Source organism: Budorcas taxicolor, chromosome 2 (genome assembly GCF_023091745.1).
Source record: "Budorcas taxicolor isolate Tak-1 chromosome 2, Takin1.1, whole genome shotgun sequence".
Classification (NCBI taxonomy): Eukaryota; Metazoa; Chordata; class Mammalia; order Artiodactyla; family Bovidae; genus Budorcas; species Budorcas taxicolor.
This window is the reverse complement of record NC_068911.1, coordinates 106,144,164-106,159,483: the sequence shown is the minus strand read 5'-3', so window position 1 is coordinate 106,159,483 and position 15,320 is coordinate 106,144,164. Positions and strand designations below refer to the sequence as shown.

The window sequence follows — 15,320 nt, the reverse complement described above, 5'->3', positions numbered from 1 at the left end:
GGAGTCAGGTATCACCTTCCAAAAATAAAGCTGGAAATAACAGATTCTTGCTCTCCCAGCTTGACTTACACCTATACATTTTGCTAATCATATATACCCATTTCAGTCTTTAACCTAGAAAGTAAAAATTCAAAACCATTGGGATTAAGTGAAATTTACTCTGGTAAGGGTAGTACCAGCAGAAAGAGTCATGTCTACTTTCCAGAAGGAATAGGGTCTTAGAAACCATTCAGGGTAAGTGGCACAAGGGATACCATGTTTTAGTAATGGACACTGGAAAGAAGCTAAGGAAAATATACAAAAATAATTTTGCTACCTATTATCTTTGCTTTTTAATATTGTAAAAAAATTTAACAAATACTCCAAGAAAAAAAAAATCCACTATGTTGAGGTCAGATTGCAACTTTTATGAGGACTGAATCAGGCACTGTTATTAGTAAAAATAAACAATGAAACTAAAATAATCTTAATAAAAAACTGCTCTGATAGAGTAACAAGAGAAAAAAAAATTGTTTTATTTGAAGATGGGAGAACTCTGAAACAGTACAGAAATGTTTAGAAAAAATTAAATTGAAGTTATGAGCTGGCTCACTAATAATTCTAATAGGTACCTGAATGCATAAAAAACTTAAAAATGAAGTGGTATAATCTAATTAATAGAAAAGGAATGTTTTACTTAATACTCAAAAGAAAAACACTTTTAGAAGCACTGTCCCATTGATACTATCTTCCTAAAAGAAGTACTTACACTACTTGGTTGTAAAACTTACTATGAAGTCACTGTAGTACTAGCATAATGATAGATCAATCGATTAGAATTTCAGACTCCATAATTAAACACTTAGAGTCAGCTGATTTTTGACAAGGATATCAAAATAATTCAAGAGAAAATGAATAATCTTTTCAAGAAAGTGTGCTGGGACAACTAGATTCTCATCAGTTAAGTTCAGTTGCTCAGTCGTGTCCGACTCTTTGCGACCCCACGTATCGCAGCACGCCAGGCCTCCCTGTCCATCACCAACTCCCAGAGTTCAGACTCACATTCATCAAGCCAGTGATGCCATCCAGCCATCTCATCCTCCGTCGTCCCCTTCTCCTCCTGCCCCCAATCCCTCCTAGCATCAGGGTCTTTTCCAATGAGTCAACTCTTTGCATGAGGCGGCTAAAGTATTGGAGTTTCAGCTTTAGCATCATTCCTTCCAAAGAAATCCCAGGGCCGATCCCCTTCAGAATGGACTGGTTGGATCTCCTTGCAGTCCACGGGACTCTCAAGAGTCTTTTCCAACACCACAGTTCTAAAGCATCAATTCTGCGGCGCTCAGCCTTCTTCACTCTCACATCCATACATGACCACAGGAAAAACCATAGCCTTGACTAGATGGACCTTAGTCGGCCAAGTAATGTCTCTGCTTTTGAATATGCTATCTAGGTTGCTCATAACTTTTCTTCCAAGGAGTAAGCGTCTTTTAATTTCATGGCTGCAGTCACTATCTGCAGTGATTGTGGAGCCCAAAAAAATAAAGTCTGACACTGTTTCCCCATCTATTTGCCATGAAGTGATGGGACTGGATGCCATGATCTTCGTTTTCTGAATGTTGAGCTTTAAGCCAACTTTTTCACTCTCCTCTTTTACTTTCATCAAGAGGCTTTGTAGTTCCTCTTCACTTTCTGCCATAAGGGTGGTGTCATCTGCATATCTGAGGTTATTGATATTTCTCCCGCCAATCTTGATTCCAGCTTGTGCTTCTTCCAGTCCAGCGTTTCTCATGATGTACTCTGCATAGGAGTTAAATAAGCAGGGTGACAATATACAGCCTTGAGGTACTCCTTTTCCTATTTGAAACCAGTCTGTTGTTCCATGTCCAGTTCTAACTGTTGCTTCCTGACCTGCATACAGATTTCTCAAGAGGCAAGTCAGGGGTCTGGTATTCCGATTTCTTTCAGAATTTTCCCCAGTTTATTGTGATCCACACAGTCAAAGGCTTTGGCATAGTCAATAAGGCAGAAATAGATGTTTTTCTGGAACTCTCTTGCTTTTTCCATGAGCCAGCAGATGTTGGCAATTTGATCTCTGGTTTCTCTGCCTTTTCTAAAAACCAGCTTGAACATCAGGAAGTTCATAGTTCATGTACTGCTGAAGCCTGGCTTGGAGAATTTTGAGCATTACTTTACTAGCATGTGAGATGAGTGCAATTGTGCAGTAGTTTGAGCATTCTTTGGCATTGCCTTTCGAGATTAGTAGTTGCCAAGGGTTAAGGTGGGGAAAAGAAAGAACAGATTATGACTCTAGAAAGGCAACATGAGGGACCCCATGAGATGGAAATGTTCTCCATCTTGGTTGTGTCAATATCCTGGTGGTTATACCGTGTTACAATTTTACAAGATACTACCATTGCAGGAAACTGGGTAAAGCGTACACAGGATTGTACCTGCATTATTTCTTTGCATGATTTCTCACAACAGCTATGAATTTACAGATTTCAAAATTAAAACTTCAGCTTTAAAAGCTGGAAAAACAAACACACTGGCTTAACACGTAACAATTAATCTCAAAGTTTGGGATAATGTGGACCAAAAAGATAAAACAAGAACATGTAGCTAGCGGCTGAGGTAATGCATCTGGGTCTTTACTCTCTTTTCAACACAAGAATGCTCCATGTCTGTCTCAGGGCTAAATCCCAGGGAAAATATCTATTTTAAATAGAATATTTGCTCTGTAAAGAATTACAGTTAAAAAAATATTCACTTAATTTCTTTTTTTTCATGTATTCAAAAACAAAAAAAAAAACTTGCATGTTTATGTGGAGCAGATATTACAGAAGGCTCTGGATATACAATAACCTAGAACACACACAGTTTTCAAGAAACACTACAGGGAATGCACCAGGCAGATGTTAGTGGAACATATAAGAAGGACAGTGTTCAGATCTGGGGTTTTGGAAGGCTTCTTAACAGATATACACATCAAGGCTGAGATCTGAAGAACAAATAGACAATAACCAGATAAGTTTATAGAAAGGACTTTCCTGGTTCAATGGCTACGACTCCATGCTTCCAATTCAGGGGACCGAGGTTTGACCCTGGTCAGAGACTTAGATCTTGCATGCCATAACTTAGGCCTGGCCTAGTCAAATCAGTAAACAAATAAAAATAAATATTTTTTTAAAAAGGTATAAAGGAAATAAATTGGAAATAAAAGGAAGAGAGCATGTAGGAATTCTAAGTCTGCATCTTAATATCAGTAAATCATTCCCTCTTCATTAAATCACTTTTTTTTTTTTCATTTAAATTCTGGAACACTATACCAAAATCAGATTGATTATATTCTTTGCAGCCAAAGATGGAGAAGCCCTATACAGTCAACAAAACAAGACTGGGAGCTGACTGTGGCTCAGATCATGAACTCCTTATTGCCAAATTCAGACTTAAATTGATGAAAGTAAGGAAAACTCCCCAGGTCAGTAGGTGCCCAACATGCTACTGGAGATCAGTGGAGAAATAACTCCAGAAAGAATGAAGGGATGGAGCCACAGCAAAACCAATACCCAGCTGTGGATGTGACTGCTGATAGAAGCAAGGTCCGATGCTGTAAAGAGCAATATTGCATAGGAACCTGGAATGTCAGGTCTATGAATCAAGGCAAATTGGAAGTGGTCAAACAGGAGATGGCAAGAGTGAACATCGACATTCTAGGAATCAGTGAACTAAAATGGACTGGAATGGGTGAATTTAACTCAGATGACCATTATATCTACTATTGCGGGCAGGAATCCCTCAGAAGAAATGGAGTAGCCATCATGGTCAACAAAAAGTCTGAAATGCAGTACTTGGATGCAATCTCAAAAACAACAGAATGATCTCTGTTCGTTCCCAAAGCAAACCATTCAGTATCAGAGTAATCCAAGTCTATGCCCCAACCAGTAATGCTGAAGAAGCTGAAGTTAACGGTTATATGAAGACCTACAGACCTAACACCCAAAAAAGATGTCCTTTTCATTATAGGGGACTGGAATGCAAAAGTAGGAAGTCAGGAAACACCTGGAGTAACAGGCAAATTAGGCCTTGGAATGCAGAATGAAGCAGGGCAAAGACTAATAGAGTTTTGCCAAGAAAATGCACTGGTCATAGCAAACACCCTCTTCCAACAACACAAGAGAAGACTCTACATATGGACATCACCCGATGGTCAACACCAAAATCAGATGGATTATATTCTTTGCAGCCAAAGATGGAGAAGCTCTATACAGTCAGCAAAACAAGACCAGGAGCTGACTGTGGCTCAGAACTCCTTATTACCAAATTCAGACTTAAACTGAAGAAAGTAGGGAAAACCACCAGACCATTCAGGTATGACCTCAATCAAATCCCTTATGATTATACAGTGGAAGTGCGAAATAGATTTAAGGGCCTAGATCGGATAGATAGAGTGCCTGATGAACTATGGAATGAGGTTCGTGACACTGTACAGGAGACAGGGATCAAGACCATCTCCAAGGAAAAGAAATGCAAAAAAGCAAAATGGCTGTCTGGGGAGGCCTAACAAATAGCTCTGAAAAGAAGAGAGGTGAAAAAAAAGGGGAAAGGGAAAGATAGAAGCATCTGAATGCAGAGTTCCAAAGAATAACAAGAAGAGATAAGAAAGCCTTCTTCAGCGATCAATGCAAAGAAATAGAGGAAAAGAACAGAATGGGAAAGACTAGCGATCTCTTCAAGAAAATTAGAGATACCAAGGGAACATTTCATGCAAAGATGGGCTCAATAAAGGACAGAAATAGTATGGACCTAACAGAAGCAGAAGATATTAAGAAGAGGTGGCAAGAATACACAGAAGAACTGTACAAAAAAGATCTTCACGACCCAGATAATCACGATGGTGTGATCACTCATCTAGAACCAGACATCCTGGAATGTGAAGTCAAGTGGGCCTTAGAAAGCATCACTACGAACAAAGCTAGTGGAGGTGATGGAATTCAAGTTGAGCTGTTTCAAATCCTGAAAGATGATGCTGTGAAAGTGCTGCACTTAATATGCCAGCAAACTTGGAAAACTCAGCAGGGGCCACAGGACTGGGAAAGGTCAGTTTTCATTCCAATCCCAAAGAAAGGCAATGCCAAAGAATGCTCAAACTACCGCACAATTGCACTCATCTCACACGCTAGTAAAGTAATGCTCAAAATTCTCCAAGCCAGGCTTCAGCAATATGTGAACCGTGAACTTCCTGATATTCAAGCTGGTTTTAGAAAAGGCAGAGAAACCAGAGATCAAATTGCCAACATCTGCTGGCTCATGGAAAAAGCAACAGAGTTCCAGAAAAACATCTATTTCTGCTTTATTGACTATGCCAAAGCCTTTGACTGTGTGGATCACAATAAACTCTCGAAAATTCTGAAAGAGATGGGAATACCAGACCCCTGACCTGCCTCTTGAGAAATCTGTATGCAGGTCAGGAAGCAACAGTTAGAACTGGACATGGAACAACAGACTGGTTTCAAATAGGAAAAGGAGTACCTCAAGGCTGTATATTGTCACCCTGCTTATTTAACTCCTATGCAGAGTACATCATGAGAAACGCTGGACTGGAAGCAGCACAAGCTGGAATCAACACTGCCGGGAGAAATATCAATAACCTCAGATATGCAGATGACACCACCCTTATGGCAGAAAGTGAAGAGGAACTACAAAGCCTCTTGATGAAAGTAAAAGAGGAGAGTGAAAAAGTTGGCTTAAAGCTCAACATTCAGAAAACGAAGATCATGGCATCCAGTCCCATCACTTCATGGGAAATAGATGGGGAAACAGTGGAAAACAGTGTCAGACTTTGTTTACAGGGGCTCCAAAATCACTGCAGATGTTGATTGCAGCCATGAAATTAAAAGACATTTACTCCTTGGAAGAAAAGTTATGAGCAACCTAGATAGCATATTCAAAAGCAGAGACATTACTTTGCTGACTAAGGTCCATCTAGTCAAGGCTATGGTTTTTCCTGTGATCATGTATGGATGTGAGAGTTGGACTGTGAAGGCTGAGCGCCAAAGAATTGATGCTTTTGAACTGTGGTTTTGGAGAAGACTCTTGAGAGTCCCATGGACTGCAAGGAGATCCAACCAATCCATTCTGAAGGAGATCAGCCCTGGGATTTCTTTGGAAGGAATGATGCTAAAGCTGAAACTCCAATACTTTGGCCACCTCATGCAAAGAGTTGACTCATTGGAAAAGACCCTGATGCTGGGAGGGATTGGGGGAGGAGGAGAAGGGGACGACAGAGGATGAAATGGTTGGATGGCATCACCGACTCGATGGACATGGGTTTGTGTGGACTCTGGCAGTTGGTGATGGACAGGGAGGCCTGGCGTGCTGCGATTCATGGGGTCGCAAAGAATCGGACGCGACTGACTGACTGAACTGAACTGATACTCTCATGATTGTATCATGTATTATTCCTTCTTGGTCTAAACTTTTCCATTTTCCTCCTCTCCCTGTCCTCTTAGAGAGTACCAGGGCTCAGGTTTTAGCATCCTCTGCTCTCTCCTTTAGAGTTCTCATTAGTTTCATGGCTTTAAATACTACCTCTATGCCAATTACTCCCATACACATATGTGAAGATCAGACCTCTTCCTAACTTCAGATTTGTTGGCATATTCAACCAGACATATCTACCTAGTAGTCTAACAGACATCTCAAACTTACTCTGACCAAAATGAACTCTAGATCTTTCTCAAACCTTACTCCGTCAAAGGTCTTCCCCATCCCATCTTGCCAGTTACTCACACCAATTCCTTGACTTCATGCTTTGCCTCACAGTGCACATACAATCCACCACCATCTCCTGTTGGCTCTACATTCAAAACATATTCAGAATCCCACTGTTTCCTACCACCTCCACATCTACTTGCCTGATCTGAGCCACCATCATGTTATCTCTAAGCATGAATTCTTATAGCAGCCTGATACTCCAGATGCCATTGTGCTCCTCTCAATTCAGCAGTCAGTGAAATACTTTTACAAAAGAAATCTGATCACATTACTTCTCAGCACTCCTTGGTGGCTCCTGATTTTACCTGGATAAAATCTCTGTTAATGGTTTACGAGCCCTTCTACCCTCTGTACCCTCCTCCTATTACCTCCCACCTCACTTTTTCCTATCAAACTTATGTTCTTACACGTTCCTGCTTTGGACTCCATACAAGCTGGTCCATCTGGCTATACCACTCTCCTCATTCCCATATCCCACTGCTTCCTCTTTGCATGGCTACTTCCCTTTTTCCCTTCTAGACTTTCCTAAAACGCCAATCTCTCAGCGAACACTTAACTTGACCACCTTATTTAAAACTACAATGTTTGTGCTTACTTAGGCAGCACATACACTAAAATTAGAACAATACAGAGAACATTAACACGGCTCCTGCACAAGGATGACACACAAATTCATAAAGTGTTACATATTCTTGAGAGAGAATTTTAAAGTAAATATGACAAAACATTAACAATATGTGATTCTGGGGCAAGAGCATATTTGTACCATTCTTGCGAATATATATCTTAAATTTTTCAGAGTAAAATTTTTTTAAAACAAAAAAATTGAACTCCCTTTTATCTCTTACCTGCTCTACTTTTTCTTTCTTGATAGCACTCATCAACTTGTAAAACACTATATAATTTGCATACTTACTATGGGTTTTGTTTTTTTCTTCTCTTTCCACTAGGCTATAAACTCTCCAAAAGGGCATAGATTTTTGTCTGTTTTGTTTCTGGTGTATTCCATGCACCTAGACCAGTGCCCAGTACTATGCACTCGACATTATTTGTTGTATTAAAACTTCAGGAGCTTCCCTGATGGCTTAGTGGTAAAGAATCCACCAGCCAATGCAGAGGACATGGGTTTGATCCCTGATCTGGGAAGACCCCATTTACCTTAGAGCCACTAAGCGCATGTGCCACAACTACTGAGCCTGTGCTCTAGAGCTCAGAAGCCACAACCACTGAAGCCTGCTCTCCTTAAAGCCCACGCTCTGCAACAAGAGAAGTCACTGCAATGAGAAGCCCTCACAGGGCAACTAGAGAGTCCCCCACTGTTTGCCACTAGAAAAGCCCGAGCAGCAACAAAAAACAATGCAGCACAGCCAAAAAGGAATTTAAAAAAAAACTTCAAAGGACAGGGACCATGATTAAACAGTCTAGAGGCAGAACAATTCCTAGAGAGGAGACAATATAAGATGGGACCACTGGAGTGCATAGCTAAACTAGTGTGAAAATAAAGTTCACAGGCAATATTGCAGTTGAGGAACTAAAAACCTAACATACCAGATCAGCTAAGGTGTGCATTCAAATGTAGAAGTCAGAATGTAGGTAGACAGAAAGTAAACCAAGTTCAAGTTATAGCAGGGAAAATGACACAGTTTGCAAAGTGATTAAGATTAGAGAGGGGGTAGTTTATTAAATATGGATTAAATATGGCTTCATGTTAGAATAACAAGGTATTAGAATACTGTAGAAAATTCTATGCTACACAGTATCAAGCACATCTTCTGTTCAATTTAAAAACAAGTTCACGGTCTTCCATGGTTGTCCAGTGGCTAAGACTCCGAGCACCCAATGCAGCGGGCCCTGGTTCGATCCCTGGTTAGGGATTTAGATCCCATACGCCACAGCTAAGAGTTTGCATGACAAATCTAAAGATCCCACATACTGCAATTAAGACCCAGTATTGCCAAATAAGTAAAATTAAATTTAAACACAAGTTCAGTTAATCTAGGTAACTAAATTTTATAAATTCATCCCAAACATAAATTATTAATGGAAATGGTCCTAATTACTATGGCAATTTGGTTACATGGACACAAGTAAATGTAAAAATATTTTAAATAAATCTTGGGTGACCTATGACAAGCAATTTGATTACTCATTCCTCCTCTCCTGCCATCCACTGATAATAGGAAGCAGGTAGTCAAAGATGAGGGAGGAGGTCTACAAGCTAGTAACACCAGTGCTTTCCCAAGTACAGAAATAAGCACGTATTAACAGAAATAACTCCAAGTTCCTTATTGGAAATACAAATTGAGCTAAAATAAACTGCTGCTTCCCACAGATGGTGAATATGGAGGTCTACTGAACAACTCTGCTCTAAAGTACACGGATCCAGAAAACACAAGTTACCAAAACAAACTCAGGTCCACACGCTGACATGCAGTAAAGGCAATCTACTGACATCAGGTTGTGATGAAGGAAAGTGTACATAACATTAACTAAAGGACACCTAGGAAGAACTCCAGGGCTCTTAGTGCTCCAAAAGCCTGAAATCTGCAAAGGTTCCAGCAAACCATTTTTAAAGGCAAGGAAAGGGAGGGGTATCCCAGGGCCTGCGATCAGCTGTGCACAATTCTCTGACTGGTTGATGGTGAGGTAACAGGGTGGTGTCACACGGGTTAACCTTATCAATCCTTAGGCACCTGTCAGCTGTAGGGGCTATATACTCAAGGTCAACAATTAGGTAGTTAATTTCTTCCAGTTGGCGGGGGTTTTAGCAGTTGTAAAGAATCGAACAGTAAAGAACCTGCCTGCAATGCAAGAGATGTGGATTTGATCCCTAGGTCTGGAAGATCTCCTGGAGAGAGGAATGACTACCCACTTCAGTATTCTTGCCTGGAGAATTCCATGGACACAGGAGCCTAGTGGGCTACAGTCCATGAAGTTGCAAAGAGTCAGAAATGACTGAGCAACTAACACTTTCACTTTAGCCGCTGTAAAACCACCCAGGAAATGGGCATCAGAGACTATTATCTAGGTAACACAGCGGAGCTAAAGCAGAGGATATGACAGAGGGGTCTGTCCTGGGAAGGCCCTATAGGGTCCTGCTCAGTTACATGTTCACAAAAACAACAGCACTTTGAATATGAGTTTAAAAGGGCAGTCTATGAAGATGTCACTTACCTACTCAGATATTTTCAGTTATTACCCACAAAATCATATACTCAAATCTTAAAAACTCTTCAGATTTCATCAGAATTTATAAATGTACCTATTTCATATTTTACCATACTTCATAGTTTCATAATAGAGTACATTCTGCTTTGTGTTTTATCTGATACAGGTATATTTAAGGATTGTCAGTAAATTACGAACTAAATTTAATAAATTAACATCACGTTTTGTTAATAAAATTGAATCATGTTCTAAAATGATAAAAGATCAAGTTCAGAAAACTATAAAATTACATAATATTTTAAAAATAACTGATGGGACTTTAAAATTTCCATATCGAATATCTAATTACTTTAAAAACAAGGACACTACAATCTTTCATTCTACAGGGAACTGTTTTCAGAAAGGTAAAACAACTGCCACTAATGAATGATCTCTTTCTGTCAGGCAGTACACTAGGAAAATTTAGAAAATCTATAATTCTCGAAACAACTCACAAAGATAAGTTATCATTATCCCTACATTAAGGACAAGAAAACTGAGGTTCAGAGATATTAAATAATTTATCACCAGTTAGTAAGTGGTGATATTAAGTCTAGAACTCTGATTGGTCTAATGTAAAGTCTGATTTTTTGCTATTATGCAACACTACCTCTTAAAATCATTCATTCAACAAATATTTGTTGAGTGTCTTTTATGTATTAGGCATTGAAGAGGGTGCCAGGTAAGCAAAGATGACTTTGTGTCATTGGAGCCTTACCCTCCAGCTAAATCTAAGATGGAAATAAGAGTTATAAACAAATAATCGCAACACAATGCAGTAAGCGCTATGAAAGAAGTATATATAACAATACCACACATAAGTGGGAGTGTTGAACCATGTGAGGCAGCAAGCAATCAAAGAAGGCTTCACTTAGAAAAAATGCTTGGAATGCAGTACACCTTATTTAAATACTTCATGTAACTCAAAACTTGAAGAGAGGAGTTTGCTGATGGAAAATAAAGGAGATTCTAGACAGAAACAGGCCATATTTGCAAAACCATAAAGTTTCAGAAAATCCTAAGCAGTTCAGCATAGCTAAAAAATTAGATGCTTTGTGACAAGTGGTAAAGAAGTAAAAATAGGTCAGGTCAGGGAGGTTTCCTTATGCCGTATTAAAAAAAGAGTTTAGGCTTTATTCTATAAGAAATTGGGAACCTTTCCTAGAGTTTAACCAAGTCACTACTTTACAAAGATTACCTTGTCAAATTTGGAAGAATGGATGTGGGGACAAGGACAATCTTTTAGAGGGGTACTACAAATAGTCTGGGTAATACATTATATAATCTCTTAGCTTCAGACTCCTACATCTAATTACCTACCTTGGTCACCTTGGATGTCTCAAAGTGCTGGGCTGCACCCCACAGGCCTATAAGGCCTGCACTTTCCCAGCTTTAAGATCAAGTAAGAGCCTGGAGTTAGCAACAGAGACAGCAGTTTAATGGATGAGGGCATTTACACATCTGAAAGCAGGGTCCTGGAGCGGTACCCCACCACATGCTGTTAACAGCAGGCAGGACAAGGCGGCAGCCTTTGCTCCCCGGGGTTAGGTGGGGAATTGATGTCTGGTGGGTGCATTAGTTACCTGGGAAACCAGGAGAGAAGCCCACCCTCAAGATCTCTTTGATAAAAGCAATCACTCATTGGCCTGGAGGAAATATAAGCAGGAAGGTCAGTCAGGTGAATAGGGTATAGGTGAAGCACTGACTGGTGGAGCAGGCAGGGCGCAGAGCACAACAGAGCAGCCATCTTGACTGGCCTGACCATACACACAGACATCTCTAGCCTAAGTGTCCAAAACCAGTCTTCTATTCTCTACCAAACTGTGTGCTCCCTGACCAACTCTCTCAGTAGTAGTGCAATCACGAAGTTACTCAAACCAGTAAATTGAGTTCATTCTTGATTTTTACTTCTTCTTTAACCATATTAAATTGATTAACTATTCCCCAAACATATCACAAATCCATTCATTTTGTTCCACTCTGACAGGCATCACCCACCCCAAGCCATCAGTGTTCCACAGGAATATGCAGTACTTCCCAATAGGACTCCCCTACATTTACCTTAGTATCAGTTCACTTCCTTATGCACTTACTGTGACTGAAAATTATTTTCATGTTTCCTCTCTCATTAGACTGTCTTTATAAAGTCAAGCAACCACAAACTTTTCATCCTGTTTTACTTCAGTACACTAGTATTGGGTTTCCCAGGTGGTGCTAGTATAAAGAACACACCTGCCAACGCAGAAGACATTTGAGAAATGGTTCAATCCCTGGGTCAGGAAGACCCCCTGGAGGAGGGCAAGGCAAAGTATTATTTACCCTTGTATTATTGCCAGGAGAATCCTATGGACAAATAAGCCTGGCAGGCTATAGTCCATAGGGTTGCAAAGAGTTGGACAAGATGGAAGTGACATAGTAGGCACACACCCACTCTAGCATGTGGTTCAGTCGCTAAGTTGTGGCTGACTATTTGCAACCCCATGGACAGCAACATGCCAGGCTTCGCTGTCCTTCATCATCTCCTGGAGCTTGTTCAAACTCATGTCCATTTTAAAACTGCCATATCTAACATCTGCTGTATCAATATGAGTCAGTGATGCCATATCAATATGTATCAGTGATACCATCCAACCATCTCCTTCTCTGTCGTCCCATTCTCCTCCTGCCTTCAATGTTTCCCAGCATCAGTGTTTTTTCTAATGAGTCGGCTCTTCACATCCGGTGATCAAAGTATTGGAGCTTTAGCATCAGTCCTTCCAATGAATATTCAGGATTGATTTCCTTTAGGAGTGACTGGTTTGATCTCCTTGCAGTTCAAGGGACTCTCAAGAGACTTCTCCAACACCACAGTTAAAAGGCATTGGTTCTTTGGCGCTCAGACTTCTTTATGGTTCAACTCTCATATCCATACATGACTACTGGAAAAACCATAGCTTTGACTAGATGGACCTTTGTCGGCAAGGTAATGTCTCTGTTTTTCAATACGTTGTCTTGGTTTGTCATAGCTTTTCTTCCAAGGAGCAAGTGTCGTTCAATTTCATGGTTGCTGTCACCATCTGCAATGACTTTGGAGCCCAAGAAAATAAAATGTCACTGTTTCCATTGTGACCCATCTATTTTCCATGAAGTAATGGGACCAGATGCCATGATGTTGGTTTCCTGAATGTTGGATTTTAAGCCAGCTTTTTCACTCTCCTCTTTAATTTTCATCAAGAAGCTCTTTAGTTCCTTTTTGCTTTCTGCCATAAGAGTGATATTATCTGCATATCTGAGGTTATTGGTAACTCTCCCTGCAATCTTGATTCCAGCTTGTGCTTCATCCAGCTCTGCATACCACACGATGTACTCAAATATAAGGTAAATAAGCTGGTGACAATACACAGCACTGACGTACTCCTTTCCCAATTTGGAAGCAGTCCATTGCTCCATGTCTAGTTTCATGTCCGGTCCTGTTGCTTCTTCATCCGCATACAGGTTTCTCAGGAGGCAACTAAGGTGGTCTGGCATTCCCATCTCTTTGTGAATTTTACAGTTTGTTGTGATCCACACAGTTAAAGGCTTTAACGTAGTCAATAAAGCAGATGCTTTTCCGGAACTGTCTTGCTTGTTCTATGATCCAGTGGATGTTGGCAATTTGATCTCTGGTTCCTTTGCCTTTTCTAAATCAAGATAGAACATCTGGAAGTTCTTGGTTCACATACTATTGAGCTGGAGCCTAGCTTGGAGAATTTTCAGCATTACTTTGCTAGCATATGAAATGAGAGCAACTGTGCGGTAGTTTGAGCATGGTTTGGCATTGCCCTGCTTTGGGATTGGAATGAAAACTGAACTTTCCCAATCTTGTAGCCACTGCTGAGTTTTACAAATTTGCCAGCATATTGAATGCAGCACATTAATAGCACCATCATCTAGGATTTGAAATAGCTCAGCTGAATTCCATTACATCCACCAGCTTTGTTCACAGAGATGCTTCCAAGGCCCTCATATTCAACAAGAGAGTCCGAAAAGCAGTACTTGGATGCAGTCTCACGAATGACAGGATGATCTCTGTTTGTTTCCAAGGAAAACCATTCAATATGACAGTAATCCAAGTCTATGCCCCAACCACTAATGCCAAAAAAGCTGAAGTTGAATGGTTCTATGAAGACCTAACAAAACCTTCTATCAGTTCCGTCGAGTCAGTCACTCAGTCGTGTCTGACTCTTTGCGACCTCATGGATCGCAGCATGCCAGGCCTCCCTGTCCATCACCAACTCCCAGAGTTCACTCACACTCACATCCATCAAGTCGGTGATGCCATCCAGCCATCTCATCCTCTGTCGTCCCCTTCTCCTCCTGCCCCCAATCCCTCCCAGCATCAGAGTCTTTCCCAATGAGTCAACTCTTCACATGAGGTGGCCAAAGTACTAGAGTTTCAGCTTCAGCATCAGTCCTTCCAATGAACACCTAGGACTGATCTCCTTGCAGTCCAAGCGACTCTCAAGAGTCTTCTCCAACACCACAGTTCAAAAGCATCAATTCTTCAGTGCTCAGCTTTCTTCACAGTCCAACTCTCACATCCATACATGATCACTGGAAAAACCATAGCCTTGACTAGATAGATCTTTGTTGGCAAAGTAATGTCTCTGCTTTTGAATATGCAATCTAGGTTGGTCCTAACTTTTCTTCCAAGGAGTAAGCGTCTTTTAATTTCATGGCTGCAATCAACATCTGCAGTGATTTTGGAGCCCCCCAAAATAAAGTCTGACACTGTTTCCACTGTTTCCCCATCTATTTCCCATGAAGTGATGGGACCAGATGCCATGATTTTAGTTTTCTGAATGTTGAGCTTCAAGCCAACTTTTTCACTCTCCTCTTTCACTTGCATCAAGAGGTCAAAGTTTTTTAGTTCCTCTTCACTTTCTGCCATAAGAGTGGTGTCATCTGCCAAGGTTATCAATATTTCTCCTGGCAATCTTGATTCCAGCTTGTGTTTCTTCCAGCCCAGTGTTTCTCATGATGTACTCTGCATAGAAGTTAAATAAGCAGGGTGACAATATACAGCCTTGATGTACTCCTTTTCCTATTTGGAACCAGTCTGTTGTTCCATGTCCAGTTCTAACTGTTGCTTTCTGACCCGCATGTAGGTTTCTCAAGAGGCAGGTCAGGTGGTCTGGTATTCCCAGCTCTTTCAGAATTTTCCACAGTTTATTGTGATCTTCTATAAATAACACCACAACAGATGTCCTTTTTATCAAAGGGGACGGGAATTCAAAAGTAGGAAGTTAAGAGATACCTGGAATAACAGGCAAGTTTGGCCTTGGAGTACAAAATGAAGCAGGACAAAGGCTAACAGAGTTTTGCTAAGAGAACAAAACTTG

At 40.6% G+C, this 15,320-nt stretch overlaps 1 non-coding gene across 1 annotated transcript; it reads left to right on the top strand.

Annotated features, from left to right (window-relative positions):
* Nucleotides 1-7,340: 7,340 nt before the first annotated feature.
* On the top strand, nucleotides 7,341-7,447 carry LOC128043990 (U6 spliceosomal RNA). The gene has a single exon (XR_008198987.1). It is a non-coding gene; the product is annotated as a U6 spliceosomal RNA (small nuclear RNA).
* The last annotated feature ends 7,873 nt before the right edge of the window (nucleotides 7,448-15,320 follow it).